The sequence below is a fragment of the Dasypus novemcinctus genome, chromosome 12, assembly GCF_030445035.2.
Source record: "Dasypus novemcinctus isolate mDasNov1 chromosome 12, mDasNov1.1.hap2, whole genome shotgun sequence".
Taxonomy (NCBI): Eukaryota; Metazoa; Chordata; class Mammalia; order Cingulata; family Dasypodidae; genus Dasypus; species Dasypus novemcinctus.
In genome coordinates this window covers 9110660-9128153 of record NC_080684.1, presented here as the reverse complement: position 1 = coordinate 9128153, position 17494 = coordinate 9110660, and positions in this window count along the sequence as shown.

Sequence of the window (17494 nt, the reverse complement as noted above, 5' to 3'; positions counted from 1 at the left end):
AGACTGGGCCATGTTTCCTGTTTCTTAGTATTTCTTGTAACTTTTTGTTGGTGTCTAGGCATCTGTTTATCTGATGGGTTTATTCCGTTGGTTGGCTTCTCTTTCTACTCTAGGGCTTTACTTTGTGTTGTTTTTATGTATGTGATAAGGTTTCACTTCGACAATTCATTCCTCATAGTCTATTTCCTTGCTGTTGAGTTCCCTTGAAAAAAAATCTGGACCTGTATTAGTCAGAGTTCTCTAGGGGAAAAAAATCAACAGGAGATATTTGCCAACAATAAGAGATTTTAGAAGAGTCTCTCACGTGACCGTGGGGATGCACAAGTCCAGGTTTAGCAGGCAGGCAGCAAATCAGGGGCTCCAGTGAAAGTCTAATGAAGGTCCTTGATGAGTTTCTGGGAGACATTGGCTGTCCAAACACAAGCTGGGAAATTCTCTCTGAATGCTGTAATCACTTCCTCTTTGAAGGCATTCAACTGATTTGATAAAGCATCACTCATTGCTGATGGCAATTTCCCTGATTCTTTTTAGTAATAAACATCACCTTAGACTTTCCTTTTAAACCACTATCATACCCATATAATAGTACTACTAGTTACAAATATTATGCTGTGCTTTCACCTTTTCTATTCCTGATATAAACTTAAGATTCCTAACATATAAATTTCTACAGGGATATGGTACAACTTAAAATCTCACCAAAGCAGTACAATAGTCAAAAATTAAAAAATACACACACCCACTAAAGACAAGTTGAATCACAACGGATGCTTTTTTCTCTCCAAAGATATTCTGAAGGTTAAAAGAGTGGATGTTCTGGGGAAAGAGGTTTTAGAATGCACTGGTTTTTATCCATGTAGAAGTACAGAGAAATTAAGGGAGACATTAATTTGCAGTAAAGAGTTCAGGAATAAAGAAGCATTGGTAATAGGGTTGGTTGGTGATATAAACAGAGAAGATATTGACAAAACAACAGCAGCAACAACAACAATTCTATAGTAATTATTCGTGTTTTTTGGTTTGTTTTGCTTTTTTAAACAAATATTGCACACCTATGTGACAACCACTCTTCTAGGCTCTGGACTTAAACCAGGGAACCAAAGAGGCAAATGTCCATTCTCTTGTGGAGCTTGCATTCCAATAAGGGCAGGCAGGCAATAAACAAAATAAGTGAAATGTATAATATGTAATGTGGCAGTAAATGCTATGGAGAAAAATAAACCAGGGAAGGTGGATAGAAAGTTTGGAGGGAGGGGTGCAATTTAAAATAGGGTGATCAGGAAAGACTTCCCTGGGAATTTGGTATCTGAGTGAAGGGTGCAGGAGTAAGCCCTGCCCTTACTGTCAATTCTCATTGTTCTGCCTTAATTGTGTTCTAACAAGCTGCCGAGAACTACACCGAATTAGTGAACGCTGTGTTGCTCAGTAGGGGAAATGTTGAGAGCCCTGAGGGACTTTTGTCTCAACATTTTCTCAATCAATATATAACCTTGTCTCACATGTGTTCCTGTCTGTTGTTGATTCATTAACTTTGAACTCACAGCCAACACTTCTGGAACCCACGCCTGAACGAAGCTTGTCTACCACCTGGACAATTTTCTTAGAAGGCACACGACAGCCTTCTTGTGCTAAGGAGCCCTGGAAGGCATTTCAGCGCTGTCTTAGATTTCCGGGCTGCTATCACAAATACCCCACGGTGAGCTGGCTTAAACAATGGTAATCTAAAAACTCAGGTTTGAGGCTAAGAGAAGTCCAACATAGAGGCGTCACTCAGGACTTGCTTCTCCTCCAAAGTCATTCTAGGGATCCAGGGGTTGTTTTCCTTCTCTCCCGTCAGGCATCTCAAGGTGATAGCCGCTCCTTCCTCCCAGGGTTCCCACTGACTTCCAGCTTCCGGCTCCTGCCCATGGCTCTCCTTCCCTCTCCCTTCCAACATCTTTCTCCTGATAAGGCCTCCAGTAATGTGGATAAAAGACTCAGCTTCATTCATGTGGGTCACACCTTCATTTAATTATTTACAACAGGTTCACACTCACAGGAATGTGGCTCAAGATGAATCACGTGTCTAAACTGGGGTAAATAATTCAATCTACCACAAGCTTGCTTGGGGTCCCTTTTAAACAGGTAAAATGTCAACAAAGAGTAAAAACAAGTGGAAACGGGGCACGCACTGTACAGTACAGAGTTCGCTTCCTGGGACCTTGCCTCTGAGTCTTCAATAGGAGAGCTCAAACAAGAAGGCAGAGCGACGCCTTGTTTGACCTTGGCTGGGAACCTGCTCATCAGCTGACTCACATTTTTTTTACCAGTCTGTGTATGTTTGTGAATGGCCATGAAAGGGTCACTCTTATTTTGGGGTTACAAATGAATTTTAGTGAGTAGGTAAATTTTCAAGTACAGAATCTGCGAACAATCAACTGTATTCGGAGAAGGAGGTGCTGAAGGCCGAGGAAACACCAAGTATAAAAAGTGCTGCATTGTGTCCATTCCACATGGATGCTGGCTGCCATCCTCCCATTTTCAGAAGAGGTGGCATTGGATTGGGAAAAGTGGACATGGTGGACGATGGGTATGGGGAAGGGCAGGAAGAGATGAGAGGTGGGGGCGTATTTGGGACGTGGAGCTGCCCTGGATGGCGCCTCGGGGGTGATCGCCGGACATCGTGGATCCTCACAGGGCCCACTGGATGGAATGGAGGAGAGTATGGGCCATGATGTGGACCATTGTCTATGAGGTGCAGAGGTGCCCAAAGATGTACTTACCAAATCCAATGGATGTGTCATGATGATGGGAACGAGTGTTGTTGGGGGGGGAGAGGGGGGGTGGGGGGGTGGGGTTGAATGGGACCTCACATATATATTTTTAATGTAATATTATTACAAAGTCAATAAAAAAAAAAAAAGTGCTGCAGCAGGAGCTTGCCTTGGAATAGTAGAGAAGGTCAGTATGCTGAAGTGGCATAGCAGTTGCTGAGGGGACATAGTAAGCAGGCAGAATGGTCCAGGGCTGTCCACGCCAGTACGACTTCATTTTTAACTCTGAGTGCATGGGAAGACACTGAAGGCGTTTGATGAAAACTTCATATGGCTGTGTTATGTTTTTCTAAAGGACCATGTTGGCTGCTGTTTTCAGAAGTAAGTAAAGGGGGAAAGGGCAGAGCAGGGGTCCAAGTAGGAGGCTCTTGCTACCACCTGAGTGAGACTGATGGAGGATTGGATGAGGGTAGTGGCAGTGAAGGGGTGAGAAAATGGCCAGATTCTGGATATATTTGGAAGGAGGATTTGTTTATGGGCTGAATAATCAAGATTGGCAAGACTGGGAAGTGGTCTTGGCCCAATGGATAGGGCATCTGCCTACCACATGGGAGGTCCACGGTTCAAACCCCAGGTCTCCATGACCCATGTGGAGCTGGCCCATGTGCAGTGCTGATGTGTGCAGGGAGTACCCTGCCACGCAGGGGTGTCCCCGCATAGGGGAGCCCCACGCGCAAGGAGCGCACCCCATAAGGAGAGCCACCCAGCACGAAAGAAAGTGCAGCCTGCCCAGGAGTGGGGCCGCACACACGGAGAGCTGACACAACAAGATGATGCAACAAAAAGAAACACAGATTTCCGGTGCCACAGATGAGGATAGAAGCGTCACAGAACAAACAGCAAATGGACACAGAGAGCAGACAACTTGGGGGGGGTGAAGAGACATTTTTTTAAAAATCTTTAAAAAAAAGATTGGCAAGACTGAAAGAGAAGCAGATTTTCAGCTCTTGGAGAGCTGCGTTTTGGACATACTAAGTTTGAGATGCTTTTAGGAATCAAAATAGTTGCAGAATAGAATGTCCTACAAGCTTCCACAATGTGATTTTAAAAAAACAAAACACCCACACACACAACAAAAACAGTTTGACAAATGTTCATCTCAGAGACGGGAGGTGGGAAGACGAGTTTGGGTGCCCATGTCTTGTCTTTTTGTTAGGTAGTGAAATACTACTGCCTATAACAGATATTTATGTAAAAGAAAATATGACATAACATCTTTAAGATTTTCATGACTCCTTTAAAGGAATATTTTAGGTATTGGTATCCTTTTTGAAGAAGAAACTATTACCAAAATTTAACAATTCAACTTTTTTCCTTTTAAATAAAAGAAAACTGGCATGTAGCAATTTTGAAAATTAAAGTAGCAAGTACAGTTCTATTTTAATATTATTTTGGTCTCTAAATCTAGGTATCTGTACCTCTATGTCTATGTATCAATAGAGGGCTGGAATTAAGGTCACTTAAATTTAACAATAATTTTTGTCTGGATGATGGAATAGTTTGAGCTTTTCTTTTTAAACTTTATTTTATGCTGAGTTGCTTAGGATTTCTATAAATAGGCAAATTTTATAATCAAATAAATACGCATGAGCTAATATACTCCAGGTTAATAGGGAAATATGGTTATAAAAGTGTTTTTTAAATTTTTGTATATTAACCAAAGCTGTAAGATAGTAAGTGAATGCCTGAGAGTACCTCTGGAGACCCATCTCCAAGCCAGACTCATGCCTAGGCATGTCTGGTGGTGACCTTATAAATAAACACACCTGTAGCAGTTTGGCATTATTTATGAATTCCAAAAATAGATAGTGGATTATGTTTAAAATCTGATCGGTTCCTCTGGGTATATTAGATTATATTAGATTCAGAGGTTTCACTTTTACTTGAATAAATTTTGATTAAGGCTTTGATTTGGACACCTCAGTAGGACATCACGTCCCATTCCCTTGGTGAATGGGGACTCACAGGGAAAACGACATAGCAGAGGAGTTGGAGTTCTAATGCTGGAGCCCCAGGGACAGAGCCAAGCCATTTGCCTGAGAGTTTGCAGCTGAAGAGACCAGAGCCCTGAGGAGCTGAGTCCAGAGGGAAGTGAGCCCCTGGGAAAGAGACAAGCCTTACACCAGCCTAGGGCTGAGTTTGGAAGACACTGGGACTACAGAGCCTTAAGAGGAAGAAGGAAGGCTGAACGTTCGCAGACGTCGCCCGCCATCTTGCTCCAACACTTGGCCAATGACTTTAGGTGAGAACGTACCTCGTATGGTACCTTGAGTTAGACTCTTTAGGGCCTTGTGACTGTAAGCGTCTACCTCAAATAAATACCCTTTCTAAAAGCCAACGGAGTTCTGGTACTTCGCATCAGCACCCCTTTAGTGACTGATACAACTCCTGACTAAAGTCATTAACCTATTATTCTATTTGAGAAAGTGAAAAGTGAACATAATCTCTTTTGCAGACCAATAATATATCACATTAAATGATGAGATTTGATTATTCATTAGCAGAACACTTGACACCAAGAAACATTTCAGAGGTATGACGCAAAAGGATGAACGGGTTTGTCATTTTGGGATGGCTTTATCCAGTGTCTTTTTGCATTCAGGCCGAAAAGTGCAGAGTCCCTTCATTCAATTTCACTATTTCCCCTTTCTTATTATTACCAAATGATAAGCGGCCCTTTGGCTATTTGAGCAGATGGTCTATATTCCAGAGTTAAATTGTCCAACATAGTAGCCACTAGCCATCTGTACCTACTTAACTTTAAATTTAAATTAATTAGAATTAAATAAAACTTAAAATCCAGTTGGTCAATAACTACATGTGGTTAATGGCTAATGTTTTGGAAGGCATAGATAAAGAATATTTCCAGCATGCAGAATGTTCTTTTGGACAGTGCTGGTCTAGAACTAATTAGTCCCATGAAGACAGTATTTGGTCATGCTTCTCTAAAATGCATTATCTCTGCTTAATTTATTTTCTGCTTAATTTACTTTTAAAAATTGCTGTTTCAAAAATATCAAGACAAATTACATATTTTCCAGTGATATAGCTAGTTTGAGAACAGAATATCAAAACCATTTTATTGTGAGTGAGAGTTAAAATTAGCTTTCAGATGGTAATGTAATTGTAGACCAAGCACTGGTCTCAGATCTTACTTTTTGAAGAAACAAGCACTGGCCCTAGACATTATTACTGGGTTAGCCCAACAACAACAAAAAATCATATAATTTACAAGTAAGATTAAATGGAAAAAAATTTGCATTTAGATTTATTTTACAAAGGCAATTTACAAAGCTTCCCAAAAAATTTACTAGACATTAGAAACTTACTCTCAGATATAACTATACTCAAGATCCTATGGGGGGGAAACGGACTTTGGCCCAGTGGTTAGGGCGTCCGTCTACCATATGGGAGGTCCGCGGTTCAAACCCCGGGCCTCCTTGACCCATGTGGAGCTGGCCATGCGCAGTGCTGATGCACGCAAGGAGTGCCGTGCCACGCAAGGGTGTCCCCCGCGTGGGGGAGCCCCACGCGCAAGGAGTGCGCCCGTGAGGAAAGTCACCCAGGTGAAAAGAAAGAGCAGCCTGCCCAGGAATGGCGCCGCCCACACTTCCCCTGCCGCTGACGACAACAGAAGCAGACAAAGAAACAAGACGCAGCAAACAGACACCAAGAACAGACAACCAGGGGAGGGGGGGGGAATTAAATAAATAAATAAATCTTTAAAAAAAAAAAAAAAAAAGATCCTATGGGGGATGAATTTTCTTAGGACTAACTTTTCTCATGAGTACTCTAGGATCTGAGTTAATAATAGCAGCCAGCCAGCCAGCTTCATGGATTAGTTTAAAATATCCCTTGCTTACTAAGGAAAATGGCAAGGCCCTAGATATTGGAGTTTACTTAACATAATCTCTTCTGTCTGAGAATTATCAGCCTTTCTCCCATAACTGGGGAAATGCACTTATATTAATGAGTAATTCTGTGAATACTCATTTAATACCTCTGATTTTTTATTGCTTTTCAAAAATAATAGTATTTATGGTTTTAAGTACCACACACAAATTGAAGTCATCAACACTCAAAATGGATTATTATGTGAACTTGGAATTTCTCTCAGTGAACATTCCACGTGCTGGTGATGAAATTGATGTTGCAAGTAGCTATGTCTTACACATTTTGGTTCTCAGCAATTCCCTCTGTCTGCATCATTCCATACTCCAAGTTTTTAAATATGTGCTTGCAAGCAGATCCCCATCATGAAATATGAATCATGAAGACACAATTTAATTTTTATGTTGTATGAATGAAAATATGGCCTTCAAAGTTATATTTCTTTTATCTGTCTCCATGTCTGTTTATAGATTAGAACAATCATTAATCATAAAACACAAAAAATAAAAGGGTAAAAAACATAACCATAGATTCAAAATAGTTTGCTGAAAGATTTTGGGTTCTGTGGCAGTCTGAAATTATTTATGAATCCCCAAAAAAGAGATTATGTTTATAAATGAATCGATTCTTCTGGGTGTGATACCCGTTGATTGTATTAGATTCAGCTAAGGTGTCTTTGATCAAATTATGTTAAGATTAGGGCTTTGATTCCCCCATATCAGTAGGGCATGGCTCTGGTTGAGTTCCCACCCCCATGTTGGCTGACATAAATGGATACTCACTCAAGAAGATGTGGAAAAAGACACAGAAGTGGAGAGAACTTGGTCATTTCAGTCCTGTCATGAGACAGAAAAGAGAAGGCTCAGACAGCTAAAGTCCCGGGAAGAGAGACAATCCCTATGCCAGCCTACAGCTGAGATCAGAAGAAGCTGGACCCATGGAGCCTTAAGAGGCAGAGGTCACCCGCCATCTTGCTTCAACACCTGGCAACAGACTTTGGTGAGAAAGGAGCCTTGAGTTAGACTTTTTAGGGTCTTGTAACAGTAAGCTTTTACCCCAAATAAATACCCTCTATAAAGGGCAACAGAATTCTGGTACTTTGCAGTGGCACCCCTTTGGCTGACTAATACAGGTTCCATTTTGTAACTTGTAAGTTTCTTCCATATCTGTTAGCATTTTTCAATATTAAATAGCACTTGAGATAAATAGTACATTTATATAGTCATCGCGTTGCTGCTGAGGTAAAAGTTAAATTAAAATAGAAAAAAATCCAGAAGCCTAAAAGGCTAAAATCCTATAGGCTTATGAATATGTCATGGAAATAGTGAAATAAACAGTCAGTGTTAGATGAGGGTATTTGGGAGTGCATGTGGAACATGTACCCTAATACTAGAGACTGGATAGGATTCCACATATGCTCAACATTTTTAAATCCCCAAGTAGCAAGAGTGACACAGTAGAGGGTGTCCTCTATGTATTTTTATTGACAACAAGCATAAGGGAGGAAGAGAGGATGACCCAGTGACCTAAGAAGACCTACTTCTATTGTAGCTTAGCGCAAAGTCCCCAATCCTTAGCTGTTTTGAATAGCTCACCTAACCTACACAGCATAGTGGAAGATCTGCTTCCATTCTCCAGCTGCACTGAACTCAGTTGGTATGGTTATTTTCAAGAATACATACTCTTCTGGACTTAACTGCCTTTCCTTCATGAGTTGGGAGATCTATATGGTTGCCAATATCAAAATAAAAATTTTCTGCATGAAAAAAGATATGTAAACAAAGTTAAAAGTAAAATGATAGACTGAAGAATGTAAGCAACATGTAAAAGACAAGTAATAACCAAAATAGCCCATCACATCTTTAGGTGACAGACAAGAACACAGTAGGAAAAAAATGGAAAAAATTTTAGAGCACCGTTTCTAAAGGAGGAAATACAAATCACCAATAACCCTGTAAAGGATGCTTACCTGTACTAGTAAATGCAAATTAGAACAAATATGAAGTATCTTTTCCTTCCATTAGATTGTGAAAATGTTTGGTATTATTGAGTGTTTACGAAGATTCTGGGAAATCAGTATTCTCTTATCTGTTGATAAATTTAAATTGCTCATCTTGTTTTGGAATGTGTCTTGGCAGTACCCTAGCTACCAAAACTAATTTTGAGCATAGTGTTTATTCATTTGTATTGATTATCCAATATCCAAGTCTCCTTTTCTGGTACTAGGATTCAGATATTCCTTTGTTAGTCTACTCTACCTTCATTGGATTAAATCTTGTTGGAACTACCAATCAAGCTACTCTATCCTCCTCAAGAGCAATGTATTGTTACATGACTTAAGCAAAATTACATAGCCTTCCTCTCCTTGTATTTTGAATTGTATCAGAGTAGAATTATATAAGGACCTGAAAAAGTTGGAATGCTAAAGAAATTACCCATTTCTAGATTTCATCAGTCTAAAATGCCATACATGTAAGATACACTAATACTGCATGTATTATTAAGAAAAAGGGTATCAGTTACACAAATAATGCTTTCATATCACTTAGAATTTTTTTATGTTTAGCAAAAGGCCTCCCTTGGATTTACTTTGAAATTTATTCTTTGTCATATTTCACTCTTGCACATAAAAAGCAAATATACATGAAATAAATTGGCTAAGATATGCCTAAATCCTCTTTACTTTTGTGAATCAGTTTTTGAGTGAGAGTTCTGTGTCCTTGATTATCTACATATTCTCTGGTCCATAAAGAAGGAAGTTGATGCAGTATATTTTTGGTCTCAGAGATTTTCTTCCTAGCTAAGCTGATATCCATTCTGCAAATTTTGGTGTCAGTAGTCATTTCTTCAATGATGAATATTGACTCACTAATATAAAATACATGTACTGCTGCTCCTCTTATGCCTCTATGCATATACAATATTTTTTCAGTAAATGCAGATTCATAGTATAATCAAAATGTTCTAAATGTAATTATTAATATATTCAGCACATGAGGTGTCAACCATGCCCATTACTTTAACTGTAGTGATGAATAGTCATGCCCAAGTCAGATATGCTCAGCCAAGTTCATCTATTTCAAAAACATCTTCTGTCTAGCCAGGATTATGAGAGTCCATCAACTCTAAGGCAATTTCAAAACATTAAAATATATTCAAGTGTTTGGATTGGAATTAATATTATTAATATGATTATTTCATAGGTATCTAGCAATGTGGTAATTTCTATACTTTCTGAGGCCTGATCATTCAGATTTTCCTTTCATTAGCATTTACTCTATGTACCTGTTACCCTCATAAAGTGCTTTACATGAACTATCTAATTGCATCTTCACAACATACCATATGTAGTAAATACTGTGCATATCTATATTTGTCAGGGTTTTCCACGGAAACAGAACTGACAGAATAGTACACGTATAATGTAATATTATGAAATTTATTATAGGAATTGGCTCATGTGACTGGACTGTGAGTATTGGCAAGTCCAAATTCCATAGGGCAGGCCACAAGCTAGGAATTCCAGTGAAGGTTTAGCTGCATTTCGCAGGAGAAGCTGGCTGGCTGAAGTAGAGAGAAATTTTGATTGTTGAAGTCGTTGGTTTGACCCCAACTGATTGGATGAGACTTCTCCCATGGCTGAAGGCAGCCTCCTTTGTTGATTGTAGATACAATCAGTCACAGATGCAGTCAACTAACTAATGATTTAAATCCATGAGATGGCCTCATAGTAACAATCAAACCATTGTGCACTTGATCAAACTGGACACCATAACCCAGCCAAGTTGACGTGAACTTAACCATCATAACATACAGACATATATATATATAAAATATAAAGAATGTATATTACATAAAAGTCTATGCAAGATTATATACAATAAAAATTAGAAGCGGTCTAATATTTTTAAATAGGAGAGATTAAAAAAATTAAGCTTCATTGTTTAGAAGTTGTTGGTAGTAACTCAAGGTCTTTAGTAAGAGGCCTTCCTTATGTAGGCACTTATAGAGTAAATGAGCAGCTCTGGGGGCAGCTGTAAAGCGGGAGCAGTACCAGCAAACGCCCCCAGGGCCAGGAAGCCAGCTGATAGGTTAGGAGTACGGAGGAGGGCAAGCTTAGCTTCCTGGAGGGTGAGGCCTCCTCTAGCCGCACAGGCCTGTGCTTAATGCCCGGTGGTTGTTTCCCTGCAGACACATGTCCCAGTGTGGTCAGAGCGGTTACATTTTCCAGAAAAGCCAGAAATCCTGTATTCTACATGAAATTAATTGACAACAAAAGAGTTAAACAATGTCCAGGTTAACACTTCACAGGCCAAACAAAGCAAGTATTTCGAGCTTAGGTTCAGTAAGTAAAAGGTAAGATGTAGAAGGAAAAGGACCTTCTTCCCCCTTTCCTGCGCCCTGGAGGCAGGTTAGTTTAGGAAATGAGAGAAGGCGCTGGTGGTAAAGAGCCAGAACCATCACAGCTGAGACACCCCCAAGAACGTGGCCACCGTGCCCCTCGCAGAAAGCCCCGAGGAGAGGCGGCTGTTGGAAAACAACGCTGTAACCATAACAGCCAGGAAAGCCCACCCAGGACTCGGTCCTGAGGCCGGGTTTGAAACTCCTGGGCTCAAAATAAGCCCCGGATAACTCCAAACAGAGAGACCTCCTCATTGGTTCACTGAGAGCTGTCAGGTGCAACCTGAGTGGCCGATGGCATAAACCAATAGGAAGGCAGAGAGGCAGCCAATCAGAAGCGCAGATAGCTAGGTCCCGCCCCCACGTGGGACACACTCTCGTCTGTACTTTGACTTGTCTCCCGTCTCAAACTCTTTTACTTGCCACTTTAACCTGGGACGTCTTTGAATTCTCTGAGGACCTAGTCAAGAACCTAGAACCCAGATGCCGGGAACATCTTGACCAAGACCTCCGTTTTTAGGTTAGAAAATTAAAAAGACTGTGTTTATCAGCCTCCCGAGGAGGTAAATGAAACTTCATCATGTGGTAAATTATTTTAGGAAGCTTCATGAGAAACAGCTGGAACAGGCCCCCTTTCCTCTTTTCCTCTGTCCCCTCCTCCAAGAATCCTCTTGGACCTTGAAACCTAAGGGTGGCACCTTAGGAAAAGCAGGTAAAACGGAAGGAGCACGAGTTCCTGAAGCCTGTGCAGTAAAAACCACACCCCCAGCCTCGCCTGCCTACCCGCTGACGTTTACGTAAGAGGAAATAAGCTTCTGCAGTCTAAAGCAATGCTATCTGCAGCGGGGACAGTTCCTATCTTGGGAAGCTAAATTGGAAAATCTTAAATTCTAAAACAAAAACACTTGCTTGGCTTTAGCAAAGCAGCTCTTTAAACTACCTCCTTTCCTACCACGAGCCTTATATAATGTGCCATGAAGATTAGGTTACCAAGAAGAAATTACCAGAATGAAGAAGGGTGTAAAGCACTCGATTTTCAGGAGCTGTGTACAAGAAAGATACAAACTTTATTCTATGTCGCCACACCTGAAAACAGAAAGGCAGGAACATGTGGCTTTCTTATGGCATACTTTCAGCCTGTGGCCAGAAATTCAAAACAGCTGAAGATCAGATAATCCTATGACTCAATGTTATGACTTGCAAAATAAGAATTCTTTGCCTCATGTGAACGTTTCAGTAAGCAAATGCAAGGAGATGCAAACAGTGGTGGTAGGGGCTAAAAATGGAAACCAAGAGAAAATGTAAAAATGACGTACTGTTTACAGGAAATGCTCTTTTAATATAAAGACACAAATGGGTGAAAAATAAAAGCGTGGGAAAAGGTATACCATGAATACACTGCACAACTGGAGTGTCTCTACTAATATAAGGCAAAGTTTTAGAACAAGAAATACTGCCAGATATATTGAGGGACATTTTATAGAAACAAAACAGTCAAGTCATCAAGAAGATGTAACAATAATTGGATATATCTGTGTGGCAATCTGAGATTTTTTATGAACCTCAAAAAGAGAATTTATGTTTGTAAACTGGTCTGTTCCTCTGGGTATAATACCCTTTGGTTGTATTAAATTCAAAGTTTTAAGTTTACTTGATTAAATCATTTTAGTGCTTTTGACTTGATCAGGTCAGTAGGGCATGACTTTGGGTTGAGTCCCCACGCCCTTGGTGGGCTGAAAAATGGACACTCACTCAAGAAGACACACAGGAAGAGAGAGCACTCCATAGACACCAGAGGAGAGAACATTGTCATTTCCATCCTGCCTACATGTGACAGAAAGCAGAAGGCTCAAACAGTTAAAGCTTCAGGAGAGATGGACTATTTGCCTGAGAGCTTACAACTGACCTTGGGAAGACAGCTGAGACTAATACAGGAAGCCCTGAGACACAAGCCCAGAGCCTGACCCCTCAGAGATCAGCCACCATCTTGTTCCAACACGTGGCAACTGACTTTGGTGAGAAAGCAACCTTGAGTTGGACTCCTTAGGGCCTTGTAACTGTAATCTTCTACCCCAAATATATACCCTTATAAAAGCCAACAGATTTCTGGTACTTTGCATCAGCACACCTTTTAGCTTATTAATATAGTATGCAATAACAGGGCCTCAAAATATATAAAACAAAAACTGATAGATTTGAAAGGAGAAATATACAAACTCGCACTTATAATTAAATACTTCAACTCCTCCTAGTAAATCATAAAATGAGAAAGAAAATAGATAAGGATATGAAATATCTAAACAACACTGTCCACCTCCCTGATCTATGACATCCCAAACAACAGAATAAACATTTATATTAAGTGTACATGGAACATTCACCATGATGGCACATATGATAAACCATAAAACAAGTCTCAATAAATTTGAAGAATTGACACTAATAAATAAATCTGTCACGATAAATTTGAACAAGTGTCCCTAATCACATACAAAATCTTTCAGAAAATAGAGGAAGGACCACTTTCCAAATCATTTTATGAGGTCAGAATTGCTGTGATTCCAAAACCGGACAAAGATATTAAAAGAATAGAAAGCTAAAGATAAATATCCCTCATGAATGTTGACACAAAAATCCTTAACAAAATATTAGCATATCAAATCAGCCACATATAACGATGGTAATACATCACAACCAAGTACGGTTTATCCCAAGAGTAAAAGATTGGTTTAAACATTTGGAAATGATCAATATTAGCAGAATGTAACAAAATAATATTCAATTATGAAAAGAATTCTGTTAATCATGTTAATGGAATAAAGAAATGTGAAATTGAGATGATCAGTGATTTTACTAACCGTCTTGATTTGCTTGAGCATCCATTTTATACAGGGAATTATAAAGACGAAACAGGTTAACTGAAGCAAGCTGACACACCAATAATCCTTTGCAGTGCTGATCAAAATACCTGCACCAATTTGGGAGGAAGAACTGTAACAAAGAGTTCAAGCTGACACCAGCAAAGCCTGTTGGTCTTCACCAAATGGCCACAGTCTTACATCACCAAATGGCCACAATTTTATGTCAACATCCTCTTGCTAATTAATGTACTGGGCCTCAAGGACACCCTGCCCAAACAACCTCTGTAGCCCCCATAGTAACCATAAATCATGTCCCCTTTATCTCTTCTCATTCCCCCAAACTTTCCCTTTGTTTCAAACAGCCATATAAACTACTCCCCCAGTTCACCCCTTCAAACAGAAACTTCTTTTGGTGCTGTTCCTGCATTAACGCAACTTTAGCTCAATAAACTTGCTCTGCCCCCCACGTTTTTAAAAGTCTATTTTATTTTCAGCACAACAGAAACAAAATATGATCATTTACTAGATGGCACCTATCATTATCATATAAGAGCCCTCATTTATCTTCTGCCTCTATCTGTCTATCTATCTATCTATCTATCTATCTATCTATCTATCTATCTATCTATCATTATTGGTATTGACTCATGGAATCCTATCTTTTTAATGATTTGTGATTCACTGTCCCTAATTATTTTGTTCCTCAAGCTGTCCTAGATTGACTAATGGAGCCCTTCAAGCTGGTTCCTATTTCCTTGTGAAATGCTCCACATCATGTTTTGAGTACTCCCTTACTTTCTGGCATAACTCAATGTTCCAGGCTCATCTTGTATCTACCCTTACATAGTCCAGAAACTAGTCATTACTTAGAAGAATCCTGGTTCTTTTAAGGGTAGGGTGGTGTGGCAGTTATGAACCCCACAAAAGAGAAGGATTATGTTTGTAAACTGGCCTGTTCCTGGGGGTATGACACCCTTTGATTATATTAAATTGAAAGGTTTTAAGTTTATTTGATTAAATCTATTTATTTACTCAATTGATTAATGATGATGTGACCACATCAGTAAGGTGCGACTCAGGTTAAGTTTCCCCTCCCTTGGTGGGCTAATATAAATGGACACTCATAGAAGACACACGGAAGAGAGAGAGCTCCGTAGATGCCAGAGGAGAGAAGGCTCGAACAGCTAAAGCCGAGGGAGAGATAAGCCATTCCCCTGATTGTTTGCAGCTGAAGATGACAGAGCAGCTGAGCAGATGAGGAAGCCGTGATAGACCAGGCCTATGCCAGCCTACAGCTGAGAATGAAGAAGCTGGGCCCACGGAGCCTTAAGAGGAAGAAGGAAGGAGAGACCAGGCAGAGCTTGCCTGCCATCTTGCTTCAACACGTGGCAACTGACTTTGATGAGAAAGCAGCCTTGAGTTGGATTCTTTAGAGCCTTGTGACTATACACTTTGCCCCAAGTAAATACCCTTTATAAAAGCCAACAGAGGGAAGCGGCTGTGGCTCAATCAGTCGGGCTCCCATCTACCACGTGGGAGGCCCTGGGTTCGTGTTCCAGGGCCTCCTTGTGAAGGCAGGCTCACCCGCATGCTGCAGAGAGCTGCTGGCCTGCAAGTGCCACAGAGAGACAACTCAGCAAGGTGACCCAACAAAAAGGGAGACAAGTAAAAAAAGCACAGAAGAGTGCGCAGTGAATGGACACAGAGAGCAGGCAGCAAGCCAGCCCGAGGGGGGCGGGGAGAGAATAAAAAAAAGCCAACAGATTTGTGGTATTTTGCATTAACACCTCCTTTGGCTGACTAATACTGATGTATTAGAGACTAAGATCTTGGAGCTAGGTATGATCATTGCTTTCATTCCTATAAGGGTGGACACCTTTGTCTTTTCAGTGGACAGAGTTAGAAAAATATATTTAAATATAAATATCATAGGTATGTATGTAGATAAATATTTATCTTACATCACCATGATGTAAATATAAAGATAAATATCTACATACATACCTATGTATATCACATATGTGTTTGTATAGGCCTGCATATGTGAAATATAGGTATACACATATGCATATACATATATAGACACAAACATACATGCACACTTCATAGACACATATTTAGGAAGTCATGATTTGCAGAGATAGCTCTATTTTCAACCCATCTCCCCAGGGTTATTTCTTGCCTTGCTCTAGTCCATATTTGCATGCCTTTCTTTCAGGTGGGAAGGAGTTTTTATTTTTTGGTTGCCTCGTTTGTCACATTTTTAGTTTCTTGTTGTATTATATTGAGATCAGAGAGTGTTAATAATGTATTTCTACTTCATGGAACCTATTGTGGTTTTTCTGTGTCCTAATATATGGTCAATTTTGTGACTATTCCATGTGTAATTGAGAAAAAGATATACTGTCTTTTATCAGGGTGTAGTGTTTGATATTTGTCCAAAAAGTTCTGATTATGTTGTTTAGATCTCTTATATCCTTATTTATTTTTTGCCCACTCAGTCTGTCATATAATGAGAAGATATATTAAAGTCTCCTCTTATTAATATGTTTCTAGCTACTTCACATTGCCCCTCTTATAATTTCTGTTTTCTGTTTTATAAGGAGGTTGCTGTGTTTCTTGGCTCATAAATACTGTATTCATAATTCTAACATCATCATTGTGGCTTTTAATAAACAAGAGCACCAATTTTTAGCTTGGTTAATATTTTCTGCATTATGTTCTATTTTTTTCCTGGTTTTAAAAGTTCAAACTGTGTTCCCTTATTTTTTCCATTTGCCTGGTATATCTTTGTCTCTCCATTTACCTTAGCCTTTTAAAATTCCTGTGTATTAGGTGGGTCTCTTGTACAGAGAATAGATTTGGCATAGATTTTATGAGACAATTTGAAAATATTTTTTCTTTTAACAAGCAGGTTAAATATTTACATTTAGCGATATGAGTGATCATTTTGTTTCAATTTTGTTGCATTATGTTGCAATTACTATGTAATGTTATTTTTACTGATTTTCTCTTTGATCTGTCCTTTTTATTTTTTAATTTATTTTAGTATTTTAGAGGTTTTATATTTTTATTCTAGTGGTTGATTTTGCATGAATACTTTGTAAATACCTTTAATCCTTCTTTCCTCTTATTTAAACATAATTCTCCAAACTTGAAAGTTCCAAGTGAATCATATTTTGAGGAACAAAAATGTAGAGAGCCTGAGTCCTTGATGATATAATAGCTTTATACTAATAGCCTGAAAATAAAAATATTTTAGAAGTTATACTATACTATAAATTATTGGGTAGGCTTTTCAAACTATTTTGATTCTATTTACCATATGCATCAAGCATTATATGTGAAATAAGTAATGTTAAGCCATTTTTCAAAACCACATCTCTAGGAGAACCATGTTTCAAAGCAGTTTGAAAAGCCCACCCAATAACTTATAGCATAGTATAACTTCTAAAATATTTTTATTTTCAGGCTATTAATATAAAGCTATTAACTGGGGAAGACTAAAATTGCTTGTGAGAACTTCCT